General features: G+C 38.5%; 1 pseudogene across 1 annotated transcript; it reads right to left on the bottom strand.

Moving 5' to 3' along the window:
• Nucleotides 1-23,767, bottom strand: LOC149187744 (benzaldehyde dehydrogenase, mitochondrial-like; annotated as a pseudogene). Its single transcript, XR_016255582.1, has 6 exons — nt 23,747-23,767; nt 1,684-2,767; nt 1,462-1,599; nt 628-765; nt 250-311; nt 1-133 (listed from the first exon to the last, which is right to left on the bottom strand). The product of XR_016255582.1 is annotated as a benzaldehyde dehydrogenase, mitochondrial-like (transcript).
• Between the last annotated feature and the right edge of the window lie 1,556 nt (nt 23,768-25,323).

The raw sequence follows: 25,323 nt of genomic DNA, 5'->3' as shown, positions 1-25,323 counted from the left end.
CTATGATTTGGACACGAATTCGGACCGAATCGTGTCGGATTCACCGGATTCGGGATTCGCAGGGGGTTTAGGACGAATCCGGTGACTTAGATAACGAGTAGCATTCGACCACTTTATTACTTCGTCTATAGTTCTGTTCAAGATAGCAGCAAATAGTATCCACCAAAAATATAGTTCTTAAATCAAAATTCAAACAGACATTGTGAAATCAATATCTTCGGAATCAATTCAGCCATCATCTATACTTACTTGAATTTTATAATTGACTGTACTGGACCAAATATTTCGTCAGTAGCTATGGCCATGTCATCCTATTTTTGTCACATAAACAGAGGTAAGATAAGTACTGCAACCCCATTCATGTTAAGCAGTAAAGGAAAATTTGTGCTCGAACTGACAATACCCTCACTCCTATTACTTGTGTCTAGTTCCACCAGTTAAAGGTAGTAGCAAACAAATCCATAATAATGTCATCTCGAATATATGTGGATTTCAGTCATCTTTGAGAGTTAAAATCCAGTTTAGAGTGGAAAAGAAGAACCAAACCAGTAAAAAGTAAGCATTTTCATAACTAATTGGGGAAAGATTTGCGGAATTGCAATTATCCCCAAAATGTTATTCCCATACCTTAACTTCTAAGAAAATGGTAGGCATAATATAGAAGCCCTTGGTACCAATTTGGTCGCCCCCTGTTACAAGTTTTGCACCACTCTCCCTCCCAGCCTTGATATAACTCATAACCTTGTTAAACTGATCCTGGTCAATCTGCGGCGTTTCAAAAGAAATTCTCAACAATATCAAAATAAGGCCACCGAGAACATGATGACACTTCAGATTTAAAAAAGAATACTTTCTACAAGCAAAACATCCTTTGAATAGCTCAATACTTCCCAACATGCTAGTAGTAAAGTAGTCATGCTTTTGTCATTTATGGAAGGAGGACTTCACAAATCGAGCTTTGTCAATTACCAACTGGAGAACGTAGTAAAGAATGACAAAATGGTTCTGATGGGCATTAACATGGTGCAAGTGCAATGCAAATTCAAGGACAAAGGACCAGCCAAGGTCTCAATTTAAGAGTTAATCTGCCGGTCCTGCAACAGCCAACTTATAAATAGACCAAGAAACTTGTGTGGCAGGGACCACCAGCAATTATACATCAAAGTGCTCAACATTTTCTTCACAAGATAGCATTTCCTAGAACATTTTCAGACAACAAGCTCCCTTCTCAAGTGTAGTGACCTATATTTCTCTTTTTGCAGTGAACCATGATATCCCTCAAAGCACAAATAAGAAGCTGACTTTCTTATTCAAAAGGACCCATTTATGCATCAGGCATTTGATTATCACGCTTTCAGTTGCCTATTAGTTACATGCAGACAAGCAACTTTTCTCTGTTTTCTCTATTTTTGCATTAATATAGGTATTCAATGCTTAAGTAATGACCAAAAAACAGCATACCTGAGGACCTTGCTCAACACCTTTTCTAAAAGGATCACCGACAACCCGACTTAAACACCGAGCTTTTGCTTTTTCTACAAACTCATCATGGATACTCTCATGTACAAAGGTTCGTGACCCGGCACAGCAGCATTGACCCTGCAGAAAGAGCAGCGGCTTGATTAACATGTTACAATATTGAGTGCCATGCAGATTAAATACTTGAGAGATTCAACTCCTTGCCTGATTGAAAAATAATGCAAAGTGAGCGAGCTCCACGGCTTGATCGACATCAGCATCTTCGCATACAATAAAAGGGGACTTTCCTCCAAGTTCCAATGTCACTGGCTTAAGGTTGCTCTTGGAAGCTAACTCTAGCACTGCTTGACCAGTAGCAGTTGAACCTGTAAAAGCAACCTTATCAATATCCATGTGCCTTGCAACTGCACCTCCCGCAGTTGGACCATATCCCGAAATGATAGTCAGAACTCCTGGAGGCAGTCCAGCCTCGTGGAAAAGTTTTGCTGCATAAAGAGTTGTTAATGGAAAATTCCAAGAAAACATAAGTAGTGGAAAATTCCAAGGGATGATTTGACCTGCAACTCGAATAGGCTCATGTAATGTTTGACTGATAAGGTCCATCAACTGGAACTGTAAGACCATGTATTTTATCTGCCCACCCTGCATAGTAACGAAATAGCTGCACTGTCATTGGCACTTCAACCAAGGCTGCTTGCTCATAAGGCTTCCCATTGTCCCGTGTTTCCAAGGCTGCAATCTCATCATTATGCTTTTCAAGCAAGTCAGCGAACTGGAGCATAATACACGATCTCTCATAAGCAGTCATTTTCGGCCATGGGCCCTCGTCAAAGGCTTTTCGTGCAGCCCTTACAACCCTGTCCACGTCTTCTGCATCACCTTCAGCCACATTGACAATCAAATCCCCTGTTCTGGGATCCAATCTTGGAAATGTTTTTCCAGAAGCCGCATTAACAAATTTTCCATCGATAAGAAGGTGTGTATACTTTACTTGGACAGGTGGTGCTATAGGTTCTTCCAAAGCACTTGCGGTTGTTCCTAAACTTGGAATCCGAGTATTATTTATGGATGCTTCTTGTGATGAAGCTGCCAATCCAACCGCGGGTGACCTTGTACCAACCAACAGGACTACTCGAGCTAGAAGTGAAGATAGGGGCTCTGGAGCATGGAGCCGAGTGAGGTGCAGAGGATTCTCGCGATGGCCCTGACAGCTGCAATGTTGGCCTTCTGAGCATCTAAGTCTCTCATTCGGATTTTCTGCACTTGCTCCTTCAATATGATAAATGGCCTCTCAAACTCATCAAATGCCAACGCCATGCCTGCAAACAGTAAAAAAATGCAGCACAGAGATTAAAGCCTAAACATACAAGTGTGGATGCAAAAAAATAGTGGATGTTGAACGAAAGACCTAAGATGTGTGTACTCCTCTCTGCGTCTGAAGCCTGAAAATGAGGGAAATGCAGTGAAGTTAAATATGAAACATGCCTTGGCATCGTCAACGGACTGAAAATCGGATTGGGTTCGATACTGGGTTTGCCACTGGTAAAACCCTCATTCGTAAATCTCTTCAATCTAGTTTTCGCTCCAGCGTGTGATCTCTTCAATCTAGTTTTCGCTCCTGCCCGTTGAAAAGTGAACAAACACTACACTACCTGTTCTAGAAGATTAAACCAAGATTGGGGTTGGGAGGGGTTTCGTAAAGCAAAATTAACGCTTAAATTTTTTTAAATATCTCAAAATTTTCCTCCATAACTAGGTAAGAACATAACTAGGTAAGGACATAATGAAGGGGAGGTTTTTAGTTTCATTAAGTTTTTAGTTTCATTTGATAAGGTAATGCCGATTTTCAAGTTTTAAGCTTTTAGTTTCATTTGATAAAGTAGTGCCCATTTTCACTTTCGCTCTAAGTTTTTAGTTTCATTTGATAAACTAGAGTCCATTTTCACTTTCATATTAAGTATTTTTAGTTTCATTTAATAAACTAGTCCCCTCATGTGTGTTTTTGGTTGGGTTTGAAAGATCATCTTAACAATAATTTAATTTTAAGATTATCGTTTTTATGTAACCATTTTGTTGTTAAAGTTTATGGAGACAGATGTATTGTATTTTTGGAAAATTTGAATGTTATTTTGTTATTAAAATTTATGGAGGTACATATATTATATTTTTGGAATTTGAATGTTATTAGAAGGAAACAAGTTTTTTGTATTGAAAATATTTAAGTGTAAGAAAGAAACATGTGCTGTTAATTTGTCTGTATTGAAAATATTTAAATGTTCTTGCATATTAGGTGGGTGCAAACAAAAGAGAGTCTATAGTAAAGATTTAATAATTAAAAACGTGTGTTAGTTTCTTAAAAGTTATATGACAAATTTGGAAGGAGTAGGGTATATACCCTTCTTTAGGTTAAATATATTCAAATTGTTGTGTGAATGGGTTTGTAAGACCCGATGTTTTTATCTTGAGGAAATGGAGTCCTCTCCACGTCACTCACATAGTTTAGGTTGTCATAAGAAAAATAGATTTTTGCCTTAAGATGTAAACATTTCATTTTAAGCAGTGTGATAATGTGGTTTCAACAAGGCAATAAAAGATGGAACGAGCATGCAGGTTTGGGATGCTAGTGTTATGTTCTACTTGAGGCATGGGTGCACATCCAAAAAGACTCTAACAAGGGTTGAAGAGGTGGAATAGTTAGAGGGGTTGGGGGTTGTGGTCTCACTTAGAGGTGTAGACAAGCACATTATGCACCATGAGAAGTTGTGAAGCTAACTTAAGACATTTGACAAGTTGTGGGACGGCAACTTGGTAGTGGTACTAAGTGAACATTCCTTGATTGAAGTTGATACCCTCTCCTTGCAAGGTGAAGAAGAAATGTGAAATGTATGTGAAACCCACTAAAGAAGTTGGCAAGGTTGTTGCAACATATATAGGTGGTTTTTTCGTGTTGCAAAAGGAAGTGTTGGAACTTGGAAGGTGACCATTCAAGTAGATTTATCATGGAGTTTTAAGGAGGTGCAAGGATTTGATAAGGAATGAATTACACAAATCTAAAAAAATAGGCCATATTGGATTATGATATTACTGTTTTGGACATCCAAAGTTGAAGGTGCATTTTATGAAGGTGTAGTTTAAGCGCTTGGGTGTGGGTCACATCTTACAAGTATCTTGGACTTTTGGTGTGTGTTAGTGGTGTTAGTGCATTATGTTTGATGAGCACTAGCTAGAATGTGTTCCATGAAGGAAAAAAGCCCATAAGTTTGAGATGGCTTGACCATTTTGCATTGTAAGGTGTCTTATGCCCTAGTTTTGAGGAGACAATTAGAACCATCTTAGAGTGTGATGGGTTGTACCATGGACTTAGGTCCACTTGCATGGGTTGAGGTTTAAAGGTACCCCATGAGTTGAGGAAAATGATTCCAATGCTTATCTATATAGAGTGTTTATGATATAAGATTAATGATTTTTTTGTTTGGGAATGGAAGAGGAAGATAAGAAAGAAGAGGCATTGAAGTTTGTTGTAAATTAATCAAAAGAAAGGAAAAATGTCTCCTTTTAGTAGGATTATTCAAGTTGCCTCTTCAATAGGACTAAATTTTAGTTGGAGCTTGGGAGTTGGCCTCTCAAAGGCATTGATTGGGTACTCTAGAATTCCAAGACCTAACATATCTAGAATAGTCAATTAGATAAATTTGTCTTGGGCAAAGGTTGCAAAGGCTAAGGTGCAAATCTCCCCTTTTTAATGTGTGTTTTAAACCTTCCTTTTGAGAATGTTAAAAGCAAGGTCATGATCTTGAAAGGAGGTCCTTGGTTTTACCAAAACCAAATGCCAATTCTTAATCCATGGTGTGATTCTTTCTATTTGAGTTTGGCCTTGAATGTTGAGATCTATCTTTGGGTCCAGTTATCACTATGTTGTTTCACTTATGCATTGAGAAGGTGTTAAGGGTTATAGAGGATAAGACGGTTATTTTCCAATACCCTTCCCTTGAAACCTTGTAAAGGGATGATGTGCCCCATTTTTTTATCATAATATTTCAACCACAAGCTCTTCCTATGAGGATGCCCTTGAAGGGAGGGTTTATAAAGGAAGTGGAATCATGTTGAGTCAAGGGAGGGGTATAGATTGTAGGTGTCTCTAGAGATATTGACAAAGGTGAAGGGGAATGGAGTTTACCTCCTATTCCAATGCCTTTTATTCCACCATTTAAGGTGCTAAAGGGCATTGACTTTAAGGTTCATAGGTGAAAGCTCATGAAGATCTTAAAAATGAAAAGGTAGGTGTGATTTAGCATAGGATTGATTCTTCAATGGTTGACTTTTTGGGTGAGATTTCCCAGTAAATGGAAAAAATTGAAGCCCTACCACTTATAGATTAAGTAGATTATGAGAAAATGTTTCCTATGTAATCAAGAGGTAGGTGATCTCCTTAGCGCACCCACATCATTCCCAAGACCTACCTCTGTTTGTTTGAATGTGCGGAACCAATAGTCACAGAAGAAGGCTAAACAAATGGCATGTGCCCAATAAATTTGTATTTTTTCTGGGTTCTTTTAAATGACTAAATTTTAGGGCTTTGGTCCAATAATAATATAGAAAATTCTCACTTCAATCTTAAAAAATATAAAAATATAAAAGTTAGAGAAACTTCTCACATATCAATTTTTTATGTGTTCAATTTGACAAGATTAATGGTGCAAGCCAAAAAAAATAGTCTCTGTCGTAGGTAGGGACTAAAAATAGATCTACTAAATGGGTCTAAAACATTTTATAGATAAGAAACAAAGGAATCTCTCTTCATAACCAAATATCAATTTTGGAGTTCTCAAAACAAAATAACAAAATCGATATCTTTTATTTCTTAATATTCAACCATATTCCTTCACAATCTGAATGGACATAATCCACCTTCACGTCAACGTTGACATCGACATCATCGATATGTTCTTCACTTACACATTTTTTTTCTTGAAAGTCTACAACCTGTGACAAATCTGCATACTCGGGTTCATATGATGTATTATTTCTCAATCCTTTTGGAGGACATGTTAACACTACATACCAGTCAGTCTCAACTGGATCTTGTACATAGAATACGTGTTTAACTTGTGATGCTAGAATGAACGGATCATCTTGCCAATGATTTTGACTTAAGAATTTCTTCATATTCACCATTGTAAAACCCGAATCATCAGTTTTGATCCCTCTCTTATTGTATACATCAATCCAATTACATTTGAACAATGTGTACTCCATACAAAAATAGTCTAATGTAATTATTTCTTCTACCACTCCATAGGATGTTGTGTTTTGAAGTAAAGGGTTTGCATCTTTGGAACTTAACCTCATCGTTGTTTGAGCTTCCATACGCATGGCACTCTTTTGGGTGGTTCTCTCATTCTCTATGCTTTTTGTATGGAATTTATAACCATTGATTAGGAATCCCATGTACTTATTTACAAATTTCCTGGGGCCATGCGCTAGCCATTTAAGTGTATCAGACACCTTTCCATCTCCTTCCACCTGTATAGTTTTAGATTTTTAAATGTAGTTAGAATTCATACATTTAACCTCTGAAAAAATATTTAATTTCCTACATGACAATATTCCCATATACTGATTTTTAAGTACACTTATAATATAAATAATATTGTTACCTGTTGTTTTAACCAACTAGTAAAATTATGGGTGTGGAGTTTTTGTAATAGAGCTTCATATTTTTTTGTTTGGGTAATTGAGTTGGAAATCTCCATTCTGTGCATCCTAATTCAACAATTATGGACAATAGATATGGTGGTTAATGTGTTTTGATAAAATATGAATAAAATATTTTTAAAGGTAAAATATGTTAATCTATCCATGGAGATGAATTTTGGAAAACAAAAGGAGGTTTTAGTTAAGCATGGAACCAATCACAATAGCCTTCTTCAGTTTTTGCACAAGTGTTATGGTTAAATAGATATGAGTTTGTCTTCCTTGTTTCTCTTTTCGTTGCGCTTTTGGATGGTCAGTTTTGGAATCAAGTTTGAAGAGGCTAAAATGATGTTTTTGCATGGTTTAAAGGCTCCATGGTGTAGTGGACATCTCCAAGTTTCTTCACGGGTCTTCAACAACACTCAAAACCTCATTCAAGTCATCAAAATTCCAAGTCAACTATTTGTTGTGCTTTTGCCAATATTTGTTGCGTTTATGTGTGACCAACTTCAAGCTTGGATTCTAAACAAATGGGAAAGTATTTTTGAAAATGGGAGGAGGTTTTTGTTCATAACATACCCAAAAACAAAATCCTCTCTCATTGTTTACACAACAGTTACTATTTTGGAGTTACAGGTGGCACTTTGAGACCCATTTTTCACAATTTCACCAGGCTAGAATTTCTGACAAGGTCATAGAACTTTTTGAAATTTGACTTGGTGGACCTCCAACTTGGCATGGTTGACCTCAAGTTGGAGAAAGGGAGACTTTGGCTTGGGCACAATATTTTTTTGCTAATGAATTTTTTGAGTTCCCAAGTTACAAAAAAAAAGGTTATCTGTAAGGGTGTTAGTGTTAGTTAGTTTAGCCTATCACTAGTGATCAAATATGTTCTTACAAGGTGTTGTTGGGGCATTAACTCAAATTTTTGTCATTTCAGTGAGTCTTCAAATAAAAATTTGGTCACTAGCTAGTGTGTTTAGGGCTATTTCCACTCTCTCAAGAATTTCATATGCGGGTCACTTTCATCACTCAATTGAGTCGACCATCATGAAAACATCATTAATATCACTTTAGTCACATCATCATGGTCTCCATTCAGCTCAGTGTCACCATTAGGTCATTAGGATTAAGGTCACAAAATCAGTCATTTCATGTATAAATCCGGCAAATGAAGAGTAGCAATAGGTAAATTTGTTCAATAACACTTGATTTCAAGTGTGATTTATGGTTTTAGATGTAATAATGTTCCTAAGGTTCTAAAGTTACAAGAAGAGGTCCTAAGGCTACAAAACTAAAAAAGAAAGTGAATTGGTGAGGTGGGCCATCCTACCTCATTAATAACTTAGACAACAAAATCAAATTATAAAAGCACATGGAGGAGCTCATTCACACTCATTTTCACTCGTATACCATCCTAGCATTGATCTCCCCCCTCCTTTGCAAAAAATTGTGATTCCATAGCCCTCACTGGCAAAAATTGACTCTCGCTATACACAGAGAGCCTTCACTGTGCACCTGGACAGCATGCTACGCACATGAATCCTTCACTGCGCATGGGGCAGAGTTGTCCAAAATTGTTGTTTGACCACCAAAATTCATTTTTCAAATCTCCTCGTCAGTCATTTCATCCTCCAGGCTCTATAACAAGTAATTTTAATCATTTTCATTCCCTCCTTTATGTCATATGTCAAGGAAATGATCAAATACTTATTCTTCTAGGGTTTACATGATTTTCACGGTTTTGATCCTCAAATGATGAGTTGCTGCCCTAAACCCTAAATTCCTTGTCCCTACACCTCTGTTTACAGCTAATACACCATTTCCATCCATCACAAATCCTTATCCCCTCATTTTCCATCATTTTCCTCTAAACCCTAATCTACCATATCTCTTTCTAGGATAGGCCTGTGTTTTGGCCTTTTCTGCCCCCTCCCCTCACTCATTTCCCAAAATTCCTTTTTCCCCTACTCACTGACATCACCCCCTACCCTCCTAAATTTCCTTACAAATTTAGGCAACTCCTAAGTCCATCATACCACCTCATTCCCTCATAGCAACAAATTTCATTGTTGTTGCTTGCCTTTCACCTAGGGTTTGAAGTATGGAGCCTGACTCATCACCATCAAAGAAGAGGAAGTACAACAAGGGGGGAAGATATTGAGGTTTGAGCCCTCTAATTTCAATGAAATCACCTCCTCCCCATTTGTCATGAAATGCTTTCAAGATGTCAATTGTTTAGGGTTTTGTCAAAGAGTGCAGGAAGTAGGTTACCATGAGCATCTCATAGGTATATTTGCCCTCACCTTGAAGGAAGACAAGATCACCATTGCAAGGACTGCTTTCATGTTTTCAGTGGATGTCATCTCTCAAGCTATAGACATACCAAACCATGGTGAAAATTGGTTCAAAGGCATGAACCTAGACCTAGAAGAGTACAAACCCTACTTGAAATCACAATACAAAGGAGCTCACTCACATGTTTTCCCATTCAGATACTTGTTGGATAGATATGCACCATTGATGAAGGTTGTCATGAAGTTCTTCACATGTGAAGGCATATTTTCTAGGCTATATCAATACCACATAAGACTGCTCATGCACTTTACAGCTACCAAGTCTCTAAATTTGTCCAGCTACTTGTATAAGAGCCTAACCAAAATGTTTGAAAGGGTGAAATTGAAAGGAAAAGTGCATTATCCCAGCCTCTTTCACCATAGCCTGATAAAGGTTATAATACTCCATCAATTGACAGAGAAGAACATGACATGGGACACCTTCATTGAGGCGGCGTTGAAAACGCATATAACCACTTCACCAACACCAAACCATGTGAGTACATCCCATGGAGGTGGGTTCATCAAGAAAACATGATGAGGTTTCCAAAGCACCTAGGCCTGAGGTGACCTAGACATATCAGAGAGGCAAAAGGCTTGTGTTTGCTCCTCAAATTGAGGAAGGGGCCAAGCCTACTACATCAATAGAACAAGGATCACGATCACATCATGAGGCTTCTTTGCATGATGAGGAGCCCATTGAGCATGACTTTGACCTAGTTGTTTTGGAGGCACATGATGAGCATAAAACCCTGCAACAAGTGATCAAAGAGAAGGATTCTTAGATCATGGAGCTCAAGGAAAATTTGGAAAGGGCCAAATTCATCATTTCATTCCTTGAGTAAGAAAACAGTCAACTTAAGGAAAAATAGTTAGTCATGGAGAAAGAGAAATTCAAAGCCAAGAAACAAGAGATGAATGGCAAGGAAGTGGTGGACCATGAGGACACTAAGAAGCATGAAAGACATGTGGCAAGGAAGAGACCAAGGACAATGGGTCTTAGGAATGTGCTTCAAAGGGAAAGAGAACAAAAGCCACCAATGGAAGAATTGACCTTTGAAGATAGGATTTCCATGGAAATAAATGAGGACAGGGATTTTGGCTTGACAAAGTCAATTGCCACCTTGAGAAGCTCCTTGAAAAGGCCAATGGGGATAACAAGTTGCAAAAGAAAATGACCATCCATTATTACACAAGGAATCAGGTTTCCAAGGTCAAAATCAAGTAACTCAAGGAAACCCTAATTAGCCAAGAGGAGAAGGGTAAGCTAGATTTGCTTGATGATGCATACATGATTGCATAACATATCTCATTAGGCATCTTTGGAAAAAAAATTGGAGTATTTGGAGAAAATTTTGTGTTTAGGTGCATACTGGTGCAGACTTGCAATTTTTTCGTAATTTTCTGTTTAGGAGCGTAGCGAGCTCATGCTACGCTTCTTCCTCAGGGCTCTAGATGATGGAAAATTAACATTTTTGGAAAGATTATGACCCCCTCTCAAAACCCATTTTCCCACTTTCCTGGTTTGGGGCTCAGGTTTTGAGAAATTTTCAAAAAAGAGGCCAAAAATCACCTTTCTGCCCCTCTTTTTCCATTTCGCTGCGCACCTGGAGACACCTTGGGAGAATGACCATATATCAGCCAAAAATGGGTCCTTTTGAGTGAAAAAATACTCTATATACATCTAAAATCTCCCAGATTTCCAGAACAGGCTTCAGATCTGGATTTGGACTTCATAAAGGCACTCAAAAATGGCCTCCAAAAACTCGATGCACCCCTGGAAATTTATGAGGTTTTTTTAAAATTTTCACTGGGTAATTTTTTGTAATTCCTAGTTTGACTTTGGTAAAAGTAAAAAGGGTGAAGTATATGAATGTGAGGGGTAAAAGTCAATTTAAATAACAGGTGGTTAGTCTTTGTAAGTTGTTTTGATGTAAATTTGACCTCATTTATGAGAGAGGCTAGAGTCAAAGTTAATTGTAGAAGTTGTTTTTAACTTCCCTAGACATTAGGGTCTGGTTAGAACACCTCATGGAACAGTTCCTAGAGTCATGGATTCGACCCTTGAGAGTAGGGAGATGTTGTTTTGGTATTTATGTATCAGTTTCTCAGTGATAGAACGGGTTGGATTTCAGAGGAGAGAACTATTGTAGCTTATACTTGGACATTTTCTGGAAATCAAAGGACACAATTTGCAACTATTATCTAGGAATTCATGTGCAGTAAGTTTGTGATGTTTTGTTTTCTCTGTTATAAATTTATATGAAAGATATTCATCTTATCTTTCCATTCATCAATTCTTCAATGGTTTTCCTTACAGTTTATAAGAAGAATTCTTTGCATAAAGCTCTATTTTGATGGAAAAATCATTATGTGTTACTTTCTTTCTTGCTTAATGAATTCATGTTTCATGCTCATTAAGACCTTTTTCTTCTTCTAAACACTACACTAAATCGAAAAACCCTAAGATCCATCACAAAAGTAATGCTACATTGCTCCTTTATATCTTTGTTGATGTAACCCTTTGATCCTCTGACCTAGCTACCTGGTTTTTCTCCCTTATCCAGCAATAAAACCCTAAATTTTCCAAAACCCACCTGATCCTAGCTATATAGCTTAAAATCCTTTACATTCCAGTCATCTCTTGGGTATAATTTCGTAGATAGATCCCTCTCTAGTTTGGTAGGGCTAGCTACCAAACTAAAATCTTGGTCTGTGGTTACCTCCATAAATCTCCTCATCGGCTTGGGACATTGTGGAGGATAACAGAGGGCATGACAACTAAGGAGTGCCAAGGTGTTCTAGTGAATGTAAGGTTCCCAATTCATGGAAAAATGTAATGTTAGTTGTGAGGTCATGACTGCCAAGGTGTGTTAGGGAATGCTAGGGCATGCTAACACATTCCAGATAGTACGAAGACATGTCAAACACGCTAAGATGTGCCAAGTGCTTAGGCATGCCAAGATGTACAAGGGTGTGACAATGCATGCTAGGGTCTGTCAAGGCAACAAAAGGGAGGAACAAGTTAAACTATGAGGAAATGAGCACATAATAGGGTTAATAAGTCATCAATTTACCTTTTCCATGAGGGACATGCTAGGCACACCAACACTAGGTGCCAATAGGTGCCAAGTGCCAAGTGTCAATGCATTCTAAGTCACAAATTGTCCTTTGTTTCTTCTCATTTAGTTTCCAATAATTGATCTAAGATAACTTTAATATTAAACCAAGCCAAAGCATATCAAGCCATCTCAACACATGACAAACATGCTAAGACTTGCTAAATGCCAACACATGCCAAGTGCTGTTTCCAGGAAAACTAGTGTCTATTTGATCTGCTAGTCCCACTAAAACGGGTAGCTATCTTAGAAACAAACAATTCAAATTAACTTGCATTTTCCTTTATGGAAGATAGATAAGAGAGAAGCAGAGAGCACCAACCTTAATATTTCGCTTGGCTCCTTGCTTGTTTCCTCTCTCCTTTGATAGAGCTTGCCACTCCTTTCTCACTTGTCCTGCTTCAAAGAACACCTGTAGAGGCAAAGCAACAAGAAACCATCAAAGCATAGAGATCTATGATACCATAAACAATGTAGAATCAGAAGTACATTAACCATACAATTGTATACACAAATACAAGATTCATAAACACACAAGTATATGGAGGAAAACTCAAATAACTTTATTGATAATAGAAGTAGAAGAGAGGATTACAACCCAGCTGTCTGATCTAGCATCATCCTCCCAGCATGAAAGCCCTCTTCACCTCATGAAAAGCAAGATCACCCAACAATACAATGTCTCAAAGAGAAACCAACAACACTTCCTTACAGATTACAAAATTCCAGCCTCTGGATCTCTAGGATGAGGGATCCATATATAGATATTTGCAGGGGGGTGAGTTAGCTTCTGGGTTTTTGATTAGTGTCATTTCACTAATAGTTCTTGGTTCCACTTGGAGATTTCATGATCTCTTACTCATCCTTGGGCGAATTCAGAGAGGCAAGTGTCATATGAGAAGTTTCTAGAAGATTCTCTAGGTTTCCACTTAGCCAACTGCCTCTGCCATTTGTCTGCTCTCGCCCATCGCACCCTACAGAAGGCTCTTTCAATATGCATTGCACCCCCCATGTGTAATAGGTGAGATGCATTTCACTTTGACCAAGGAGCAGTCTATATGGGTCAGTTTTGACCAGTTCTGAGTAGTTTTTCAGGTGGAACTTCTAGGAAATGATGTAATTAGTTGACCTTGATCCTTTAGGGTATGAAACAACAATTTTAGGGGTTTTAGAGCCCTTGGTTTATCGACATATGTGATTGGGGTTGTAGTTCCCAAATATGTCTATAACAATTTCCCCCTAAAGCATGAGGTTGTAAATCTTCTGATGTTGGGTGAAATGCTTTATCATGAGGATCTGAGGTTCTTCGAACTGGAAGGCGACCTGTAATAAGATACAATACAATACATTATCTTCATATTATTTTCATGATCTAGCTGAGCCAGGCATTCCCATGCTTAGCTTTATAAATTCATTTTCATGTACATAGGACAGACAATCGTCCGCTGTTGCAGACTGGTGATTCTTGTAGAGCCATCATCCTTAGCTTGGATGATCATCTGTGAAGCTATGGAGTACATTTGATGTCTTTATTTTCTTGAATATATCACAGCTCGGATGGATGAAACTAGATCTCGGGTCTTCAAACTCGTTCAATCTTCACCCGATGTACAATTCGATCCATGTGAAAAGATGCTCTAGAGTCGAACATGGAAAGACATCGCTTGATTACCAGCCAATGATGTAAGCTGTTAACAGGCGCGAGAGGAATCACCGATAATGATAATGACCCTCAAGTTACTACAGTACAATTCACGTGGTGTGAATATATGAGTCGATGTCGAATGCCACGCAAAATCTTTCGGTCGAAGGCCATTGATGTAAACCTATTGCCGGAAGTGAGAAACTTGCCATTGAGGCATGCAAGCTTCAAAGTACTAAAAGGGTTGTTCCTAAGTCAACTTCCTGGATAATGAGCTGATGTTGACAAGAAGTGACCCGTTGTATGAGGGCCTTAATGAATCCCACATCTACGACACAAAACGAAGCAAATGATTTTGTGGGGGTGAAAACAATCTGATGATACAAGGTTCAGGAATGGTAGTCATGAAAAATGGAGAGTGAAGGTATTGCAGTGGATGAGGCGTTAGCTAGGTTGGGGAATTCTCTGAGCGACTTCTCTTGAACATATTGGCAACACTGAAATGGATTGGTAGCGTTAACCCAAAAAATGGATGGTACGGATGACCGATGGTGATATGTCCAGTGAATGGAATAACCCAACCCGACTCAATCATGGTGATGGAGTGGAAGTGTCATGTTCAAGAGCGACCTGCTACCAATGAAGTTCTTCAAGTTTTCTTCCCTTTTTTCCCTAATCATTGTTGACCAGTATTTTTGTCAAGCTTGAGGAGGATAGCATATGCTTGTTCTATAATTTGCCCTTTGGGCAAACCTGTTGCTATGTTTTAGCGAGCCTAGCAACTGTGAAACTCGCTCTTGTCTGGATGGAAAAGTTTGTCACTATTGTTTTAATGAGTTTAACGACAAAGATAACTCGGTCCCTTTCATGTTTAGAGAGTTTGAAAAGGGACAAAAAGGAAACTCCAACAGTCATTTTTCGTGGTATAATCCCTTAAGTCCGAAAAAGTATAAAATAATACGAAAGGGATGACTTTTTGATAGTTTTAATGAGCCATAAAAGACAAGCACTCGATCTTTTTGTGGAATGATCCCTCAGGTCCAAAAAGATTAAATGTAGAGGAGAGATGGCGCTTCCCTTTATTTTAATGTGCTGGAAAATCCAGTAGCTCAACGATCTTTTTATATTTTACGAGTCTAAAAAGAGCTTGAAAGAGACTCGTTTTTTAGGAACGAGTGATTTTTTTGGGTAGCAGCTGGTTCCAGGTAAGATTGGAACTTCTTAAGCATGACAATGTAAAGAGGGTGGCTAACAGAATCACTCATTACAGTTGTTCCTCAAAAGAGTAAATAATCAAGTGGAGGCGTATGATTGACTAAAAGAGTGGAGGTGGTAAGAACATGACCAAGGCTCAAAAGGCTGATAGCAATGAAATCACAAAGGTTATTTACCGAGGATGGATTCATTTTTAATGAGCTTGAATCTTTAGAAACTATGCTCAGTGATACGTTTATTTTTTAACGAGCTTGAACTTTGCAGAAACATTGCTCGTCCCAGTCATCTTTAAAGATGTCTCTTATTAGTAGGTTCATTTTTTAATGAGCTTGCCCCATGCGAAACTTTGCTCAGTGCCTTTTGTATGTAGGCTAGAAACGACCAACTACAGAACTAAGAGTTAATGAACTATTGAGGTTAGGTAGGATAGTTTCCTACAAAACATTTCCTTTGCTTTGCCAGGGCTGCTGACAAAGGTGAATGGTGGATCAGACCAATCACCTAACCAAAGCAGTTGAACTAAAAGTTAGGCTAAAATACTACGGGGTTAGAGTTACACTGGTCGCTTTTCACTTGCGTAAAAAGGTTTGCATGCCCCCAGGTATAAAGAAAAGTAGAGTTTCCAGGTTACCATACGGAAGCCCTTGCATTTAAGCAAGATTTTTTCATCCGCAGAGCAGACAAAACACTTCCTTGGCTTTGTCCATCGAAATAGACAAAGGTGAATGGTGTGGGTCGGCACTTCCAATCACATAACCTTCGAGGAGATCCTGTTTCAGACTGATCCCATATCCTACATGAAAATGGCATTTCAGACCAATCATATAACCTACGATGAGGAGATCCTGACCTAGGCTGATCCCATATCCTACACAGACGGGTGTTTCAGTCTGGTCATATATCCTACGAGGAAATCTATCTTTTCATCTGGGTTCGCCTGCCGAAGCAGACCAAGGTGCATGCGCCTTGGGTTTCGTCACATTCAGTGAATTACTCGCAGTAATTAGGTGGATGAACAAGAGGTTGAAGAGACATTCCTTGTGCAAAGAGACCATTTAGGGACGATGTTTGAATCGCAACCATGTTTGAACCAGGAAATGAAAGCTGGTCAACAAGCTGTACCATTCTACCTTCATACGGGAAACACATCACCTGAAAGAGTGAGGAAACAATAGCTCCCATGCTGTAAATGTAGTCACGCCCAAGGAGTAGATTGTAATCTAGTGGCCCTTGGACTACCATCACGTTCAAATGAACGATTTTCCTTCTCAAAGTTATAGGCAAATTTGGAAGGATCCCTAACGGTCGACTGGTTCCTTTATTGAAGCCTGACAAATTTCGATTCTCAAGTAGAAGCGATGGCGAACCAAGTGCTTTCGAAGCAGTTGAGGAAAGGATACTCACGGAAGCCCCTTCATCTATGATAGTGCTAGCCATGATCATTCTGTAAACTTGTACTATGATTCAAAATGGTACATTAGATGGAAGGCGGGGTCCCGCTAGTAGGTTCCAATAAAAGGAAACGACTAGATTGCTTGGAGGAGGCACCAAATAAACAGCTGGATTAATCTCTTGAAATGGGGAACTTCCTTCCTGTGGTAAAGGAACGAGTAGATTTCCCCCATGTCGATCAGACTCTGTGTTAACAAAAAGAATTTGAACGATGTCATTCTCATTCTCTTTGGAGACTGTATCATCTGAAGGTGGACCTTCTGAAGACAAGACTGGGTCAACTACCATCTCGACCTATTGACTTTGGTCTGGTGCGGACTCAGAAGTTTTATCTTCAGTGATAGGCGTTTTGACTGACAACAGAGGTATGTCAGTCAAATTTTCAACTAGCGATGGACTTGGCAAGAGTTTCTTGTATCTAGGTGGAAGTCGTTGCGGTGAAGCAGGACGATTATCCAAGACTCTCTTAGCTTCATCTAGAAAAGGACAACGGTGAAGGGCATGATCGCCTTCACACAACATACAAGGAAATCTAGATTTTCCTTTTTGTCCATTGACTTCATTTTCACTAGTTGATGGTGTACTCTCAACATGATCAACAGAGGTTGATGACACTGGATGGTGCAAGTGGGGAGACCAGTCTCTCAAGATCCGCCGGATGCAAGAACAATCTCGATGATAGTGTTTCCCTTTGAAAATTACCCATGGAGATTTGGGTTTGGAAGGTGCGGTGTGTGGATTTTCGCTGGACGATGCATGGTTTCCCCCTTGCGTGGCTGGCTTCTTCTTCTTCTTCTCCTTCTCTTTCTTCTTCTTCTCAGCTACTTGGTTTTTAGTATCGCTAGTTCCACCAAGCGAAGAGGAAGAAGGAGAGTGAGAAACAAACAAAGTAGAAGGTGAGGGAGAAACTACAGTATCATTTGGTTGCTGATTTGATTGTTGAGGAATTACGATGTTTTGAACGACAGAGGTTGAGAATAGACATACTGGCATGCCAATTGTGAGTCCTGAAAGGGACAATGTAGCCATATAAGGAGCACCAATATCTCCCCGAGAGGAGAAAGGACTAGGATTTCCCCCAAGGGGGAATCCTTGATTGGTGGAATCCATTACCTCAACCTAAGATCAACGAAGGAAAATGGGTGTTATTCCAAATTAAATGAATTTTATGATGCTTTGACACAACTTGCTTTTTCAATTTTTAAGAGTCGAGAAAAAGCTAAAGATGACTCTAGTCGCCTTCGATTTTTAATGAGCCTAAAGTGACTAGTGCTCAGATGGACCTTTTCTTTTAGGGAGTCGAAAAGGAATGAAAGTGACTACTGTGGAAGTCTAGATAGAGGGATTACCAAACCAATCACAAAACTACAATATACAAATTGGTGGTAAATTAAAGAGAAATTGCCAAGGAATTTACGTACGGCAGTCAATCTTCCCGAATGTTGTGTTTAGTGCATTGCGATTGATAGGGCGGCAGACACGGCTTCCTAAGGATAAAGGATATTAGCCTATTGTGGTCTCCCAATATATACTCGACGGTACGGGGAGCACAAGTCCGTACTGGCACTTGTCATATCAAAGAGGAGGAGTCACCCAACCTTTGATGAAAATGATAGTTACCAGGTTTTACGACGCCAGAATATGTCTCCAGCCTAGACTTTTAGATGTTGTGCATTAGGTTCCAAAGCATTTTTATGTTCATTGAGGTTTATTTTAAATTTGATCTTTCTTAAGAAGTTTTCCTTTCAAGGTTCACCGCGTGATGTAGATGTAAAATTCCTAAATATGCAATCTAAAATGATAAACAGTAGTTTGTTTTCTTTTAGCAATGAAAATCCTAGCTACTAATGAAAGAAAAGTATGATTCTTTCAGTAGAGAGCAGAGAGCACACACTAAATGCACTTTTCCTAAATCATTTTCTGCATGTAGTCTAAATGCAAATGCATATGCATGTATTTGTTTTTATGCTTCCTTAATGTGTGAATGCCAAGAAGGAAACTAAGTACAGATTTGAACTACTTTATTCAAAGTGACACTTCAACAATTTCTTTTCAAAACGAAAGGGAGACTAAGACAACACTTTCGACTTCGAATGGAAAACTGTTTTCGACACTTCAAATATTGAAAATTCAAATCAAATACAATGGAAAAAGTACAATCAACTATCTAAAAGAGGAGGACTTTACGACACTCTTTCTCTTGATTGAAAACGACAGTTACAACACTTTCGAATCAAAAGACGACAGTCTGATTAAGATACTTTTTGCAAAAGGAGGACTGTAAATGATGAAAAATACATAAAAAACATTCACAATTCCTTATCAGTGGAGGCTGAAAAATGTAAAGGAAGAAGGCTTCAACAATGATATACTAATCATAGGCAGCAAAACTACTGAATAGAGCTGAAAACAATGAAGAAAAAACCAAATTCCAGAGAGTGAAACAGTCTCATTCAATCGTCGTACCTGTCCTTAAGCGAAACAAGGATGCATCTCACCTATAGCACATGGGAGGTGCGATGCATCCAGACTGCCAATGAGAGATAGTGCGATGGTCCAGAGAATGAAACTGAGCTTGGTTTTCACTCACAATTTGCAGCTAAGTTCAGTGATTTAGGCCGAGCTTATGATGGACAGTAAACACAAAGTATAGGGGTATGATCTTATGAGGTTATTGAGCCACCACCAGGGCACTTAGGATGTTTGCAAGTCAAATGTTTAGTTCATAAACCAACCCAGAGATTGACTAAAGCAGCATTGATCTACTTTGCAGTTACATAGCAAAAGTAGTTCGAAGGCTAGCTGGCTTAACTTCAGGCTTCGTCTGTAGTTTATAAAGCAAACAACAATAAAAAACAAACAAAATATTTGCTCCCCAGCAGAGTCGCCATTTTGTTTCCAGGAAAACTAGTGTCTATTTGATCATCTAGTCCCACTAAGATGGGTAGCTATCTTAGAAACAAACAATTCAAAGTAACTTTTGTTTTCCTTTATGGAAGATAGATAAGAGAGAAGCAGAGAGCACCAACCTTAAACTTTCACTTGGCTCCTTGCTTGTTTCCTCTCTCCTTTGATAGAGCTTGCCACTCCTTTCTCACTTGTCTTGCTTCAAAGAACACCTGCAGAGGCAAAGCAACAAGAAACCATCAAAGCATAGAGATCTATGATACCATAAACAATGTAGAATCAGAAGTACAATAACCATACAATTGTATACACAAATACAAGATTCATAAACACACAAGTATATGGAGGAAAACTCAAATAACTTTATTGATAGTAGAAGTAGAAGAGGGAATTACAACCCAGCTGTCTGATCCAGCATCATCCTCCCAACATGAAAGCCCTCTTCACCTCATGAAAAGAAAGATCACCCAACAGTACAATGTCTCAAAGAGAAACCAACAGCACTTCCTTACGGATTACAAAATTCCAGCCTCTGGATCTCTAGGATGAAGGATCCATATATAGATATTTGCAGGGGGGTGAGTCAGCTTCTGGGTTTTTTATTAGTATCATTTCACTGATAGTTCTTGGTTCCACTTGGAGATTTCATGATCTCTTACTCATCCTTGGGCGAATTCAGAGAGGCAAGTATCATAGGAGAAGTTTGTAGAAGATTCTCTGGGTTTCCACTTAGCCAACTGCCTCTGCCATTTGTTTGCTCTCGCCCATCGCACCCTACAGAAGGCTCTTTTAGTATGCATCACACCCCCCGTGTGTAATAGGTGAGATGCATTGCACATTGACCAAGGAGCAATCTGTATGGGTAAGTTTTGACCAGTTCTGAGTAGTTTTTCAAGTGGAACTTCTGGGAAATGATGTAATCAGGTTAGCTTGATCCTTTAGGGTATGAAACAACACTTTTAGGGGTTTTAGAGCCCTTCGTTTGTTGACATATGTGATTGGGTTTGTAGTGCCCAAATATGTCTATAACAAGTGCCAATGTGTGTTAGGGAGTGTGATGGATGCTATGAAGTGGAACAACATATCGAAGAGTGCTAAGGTGTGCTAGAGAGTGCCAATGCATGTTGAGGAGTGTTAGGGAGTACTAGGAAAACACAAGTGAGCACTAGGTCAAAATGCATGGAAGTGAATGAATATGAGGGTGTGTCGGGTAGTGTCAATGAGTGCTAGCTGTCATGCCAAGGAGGGAGTGACAAAGTATGCTAAGCACGGGTAAGGCATGCGAGGGAATATTAGGGCATGTCAAGAAGTGCTAGAGTGTGCTAGGTAGTTCCGAGGTGTGCTAACATGTGCCAAATAGTGCTAAGGCATGCTAGGTGCTAAGACATGCTAGGATGTACAAGGTGCTAGAGTATGCCAATATGTGTCAAGAAGTTTAAAAGCAACAAAAAGAATAACGAAGATAAAATGTAAGGAAATGAACACATAAGAGGGTTAATAAGTCATGACTTTATCTTTTTCAAAAGGGCATGCTAGGCACACTAATAATATGTTCTAGTACATGCCAAGTTCCAATGTGTGCCAATTTCTAACATTTGTCAATGCAATATTATGCCAAGGTGGTCCAAGGCATGCTAGGGACTACAGGGCATGCCAACACATGATAGGGGAGTGCTATGCTATGCTAGGGCATGCCAACATGTGCTTCCACATCCTACTCATATCAAGATGTTCTAGGTATAAATATGTTCTAGGTACAAAGATGTTCCAAGACATGAGAGGTGCTAAGGAATGTTAGTGTACTATTCCAAAGTATGTTAAGGTATGCCATGAGTGTTGAGGAGTGCTAGGTCTCTCTCATTAATAGAATTGACAGAGCTTGATTATGTATTAAATAATATAGTTCCTGCACACACTAGTGGAACTTTATTTAAATGAAATTTTCTAGATAATAAACATAATAGAGATGAATCGTGTGTTGACTCATAGGAAAATTATATTCTTATGACTTGAGGGAAATGATACACACTAATTACTTCTTAACAATATGATTGACTATAACCACTATGACCTTGCATAGATAATGAAAAAGACTCCACAACAATAGTCTTAAACCATTATCTTTTGACAAAATATATAGTAACAGGTACATAGTGTCATCAAAAACTCATTGGAATGATCAATGATGACTAACATTTTTTACCATCCCCAAAAGTAACCAAAAAGAGCATTGGTGAGGGTCAATAAAAGATCATCACTAGAAGTGTCACCAAAGAGAGAATTAGTGATGGGCCTTTAACGATGCTCACCAAAAGTGTCACCAAAGAGAGAATTAGTGACGGTCCTTTAACGACCCTCACCAAAAGTGTCATTGAAAATGGATTTGGTGACAAACCTTAAAAGGCCATCACTATATACACTTACAACAACGCTTTTTAAAGACCGTCACCATATGCGACATTGGTGATGGACCTTAAAGGTCTGCCAGAGGCATGAAGCGTCATAAAAAACTCAATGGAATGATCAATGATGACGAACATTTTTTGACCATCACCAAAAGTGACCAAAAAGAGAATTGGTGAGGGTCAATTAAGGATTTTCACTAGAAGTGTCACCAAAGAGAGAATTAGTGATGAGCCTTTAATGACCCTCACCAAAAGTGTCACCAAAGAGAGAATTAGTGACGAGACTTTAACGACCCTCACAAAAAGTGTCCTTGAAAATGGTTTTGGTGAAAAACCTTAAAGGACCATCACTATATACACTTACAACAACTATTTTTTAAAGACCGTCACAATATGTGACATTGGTGACAAACCTTAAAGGTCTGTCACAGGCATGACCCTTACTAATGACCTTTTTTCTTGTAGTGAATGATCTTCCATCTTTATTTGCATGGTTTTGATCTACAAAAATGGAGTGGAGGGAGCGAGAACACAAAGAAGATGATGTAGCAACATTGAATCATCCAGAAACACTACAGGATTTAAGTGACGGTCACTTATACATATTCCTTGTGATCACAGGAATGAAGGCCCAACTAGATTTTTTGGAATGGATGGTGAGAAAATGGAATGGGCATGAAGAGTGCTTTCTTGGGGATCATAGACACATGATAGATGCTAATGAAATCTATTTCTTGACCAGTCTCTCATGCCATGGAGTTTACATTTCTTTGTATGGGCATAAACGAGGTGGTGAAACAACTGCCGCCTACCTAATGCAATATTATTCTCTAGGGTGCGAACTCAAAGACAGACGAAATGATATAAAAACCATTGAGAGGCCTCCCTTGAGCACTATCACCTTTATTGTTCCATGATTATGTGGGAGTACAATAGGATCTGATTTTGCATTTTATTTTTTTTTTCGTTTTTGTTTTTGTTTTTGTTTTTTGTTTTTTTTTTTTGTTTGTTTTTTGTTTTTTGTTTGTTTTTTGTTTTTTGTTTTTTGTTTTTGTTTTTGTTTTTGTTTTTTGTTTGTTTTTTTTTGTTTGTTTTTTGTTTTTTGTTTTTTGTTTTTGTTTTTGTTTTTGTTTTTATTTCTATTTCTGTTTCTGTTTTGTTTTTTTCTTTTTTGTTTTTTTTTGTTTTTTTTTTTGCAGTATATGTGGAAAATAGAGCACCTAACAACGCATCTTCACATACCAAGAACTACGGGTACCCATAGAGAAATTGATGAATAAGAGTTAACCAAATTTACCTGATGTAGAGGCAATTAAAAAAGCTGCATAAGTGAATATATAACCTACGAAAAAGTGAGCTAATCCAACTAGTCGTGCTTGAACAATGGAAAGGGCTACTGGCTTGTCTCCCTCCTAAAATGAACATCGGCTTTCACAATTCCTTCTTTGTCCACCAGAACTACTAGAAATGTTTCAAAAAAGGTACATTCAATAATACCTGGGGCTTTTGCTTCGACATGTCTGAGTAAATGCTCGTTATGAAATAGATTCTTGAACCGTTTTCACACTCATGTTACGGTGAAGTACTGCAGAAAAAAAACCGCAAAATTTGATCCTATTTATCATAATAAATTAGTTAACATGGATAATGATGCAACAAGTCCAGCATTCATTCCTTCAAACTTATCAATTGGACAAATACATGATCAATTGCAAAAAGTTTTTGTAGAACTTCCAATACCTGTTCGACAGATTCCTTCCCAAAGTGTTCAATTCTCATGAGATCTTCTCGACTATAATTTAAGAGGTCCAATAATGTATGTATATTGGCTCTTCTAAGGGAGTTATAGGTTTTGTGGGGTAACTCTAATTGGTCAATGAAAATAAGTTGAAATGAAAATTTTTCTTTCGTTTCCCCTGTATCAGTCAATACGTGCGAAAGGGGGAAGGGAAGCATATTAAAAAGAGCATCTTCCACTATGAGATCAACCTTCCACTACGACATCAACAATGCTATAAGCTTTATGGAAGAGGAATTATTACTGCAAGACACAGGGAAGGGGGTCACAAGCGGGGCACTTCACTTAATTTCTTCTATGGTTTTGCTGGTATTTATCATGCACTCATCGATATTGCTTTGATCCCCTATCAGAGGTCACTAACCCACATAAGAACAAAAGTTAGCTTGTTTTTTCCTCTTGGAAGAAATGATTGTAGATAGATAAATTGGTTTTTTCCGGGGCTGACGTAACCAAGTGGACCAAGGCAGTGGATTGTGAATCCACCACGCGTGGGTTCAATTCCCATCATTCGCCTCATAAAAAAAGATAAAAAATGGACTAGATCCAAAGAGGTCTTCTTTGAGGACTATCACCTTTACTGTTCCATGATTATGTGGGAGTACAACACTTCATTTACTCACTAAGACTCAAATGCATATTTTTGTAGAATGCTCGCAGCCTACGATATTCAACTTGTGTGAAGGGGTAGTTGTAAACCTCAAAGGGAAACTAATTAGAGTAAAAAATGACAAACTCAAAATTTTTGGTTATGGTGCCATTTTTCTCTAGAGAGGATCCCCCTTCTTGTCCCATAGGTAGCTAGAGATGTAGGATGACGAAACGATCCTTGTATACTAAAGTGGGTTACATTGATGGCATGACACAAAGGTGGTGATGACCCAAATATTCAATATAACCCTCACTTATTTGGAAGATTGGAACATCAGATCATTATGATCGAGGAATTTCCATAATGCAGACATGGATTACACGGGTGATCTAGATATCCCACTTCTAGCTAGAATGTAGTGGGGTGACTTCTAGCTAGAATGTAGTGGGGTGACTGAGTAAAAATTTCACATTTTGGTTGTTTTTTGTTTTTGGCATCCAAAAATAATTATTCGAAATAATCATGCAGATTTGGGCCCGGTGAGATCAACATGACTACATCAATTGACAGACATGGTGAGAAGCCAGCAGCTTCCGCGATACAAAACCCTGATGTAGGAGAGACTTTGTCTAAGTTGGAGCACAACCTAGAGAGGTTGACCTTGGACATACAAGATGTTTGAAT

This window comes from Pinus tabuliformis, chromosome 3_1 (assembly GCF_031772625.1).
Source record: "Pinus tabuliformis cultivar Carrire ecotype Pingquan chromosome 3_1, CPIR1, whole genome shotgun sequence".
Lineage (NCBI taxonomy): Eukaryota > Viridiplantae > Streptophyta > Pinopsida > Pinales > Pinaceae > Pinus > Pinus tabuliformis.
This window is presented reverse-complemented; position numbering and strand designations above follow the sequence as displayed.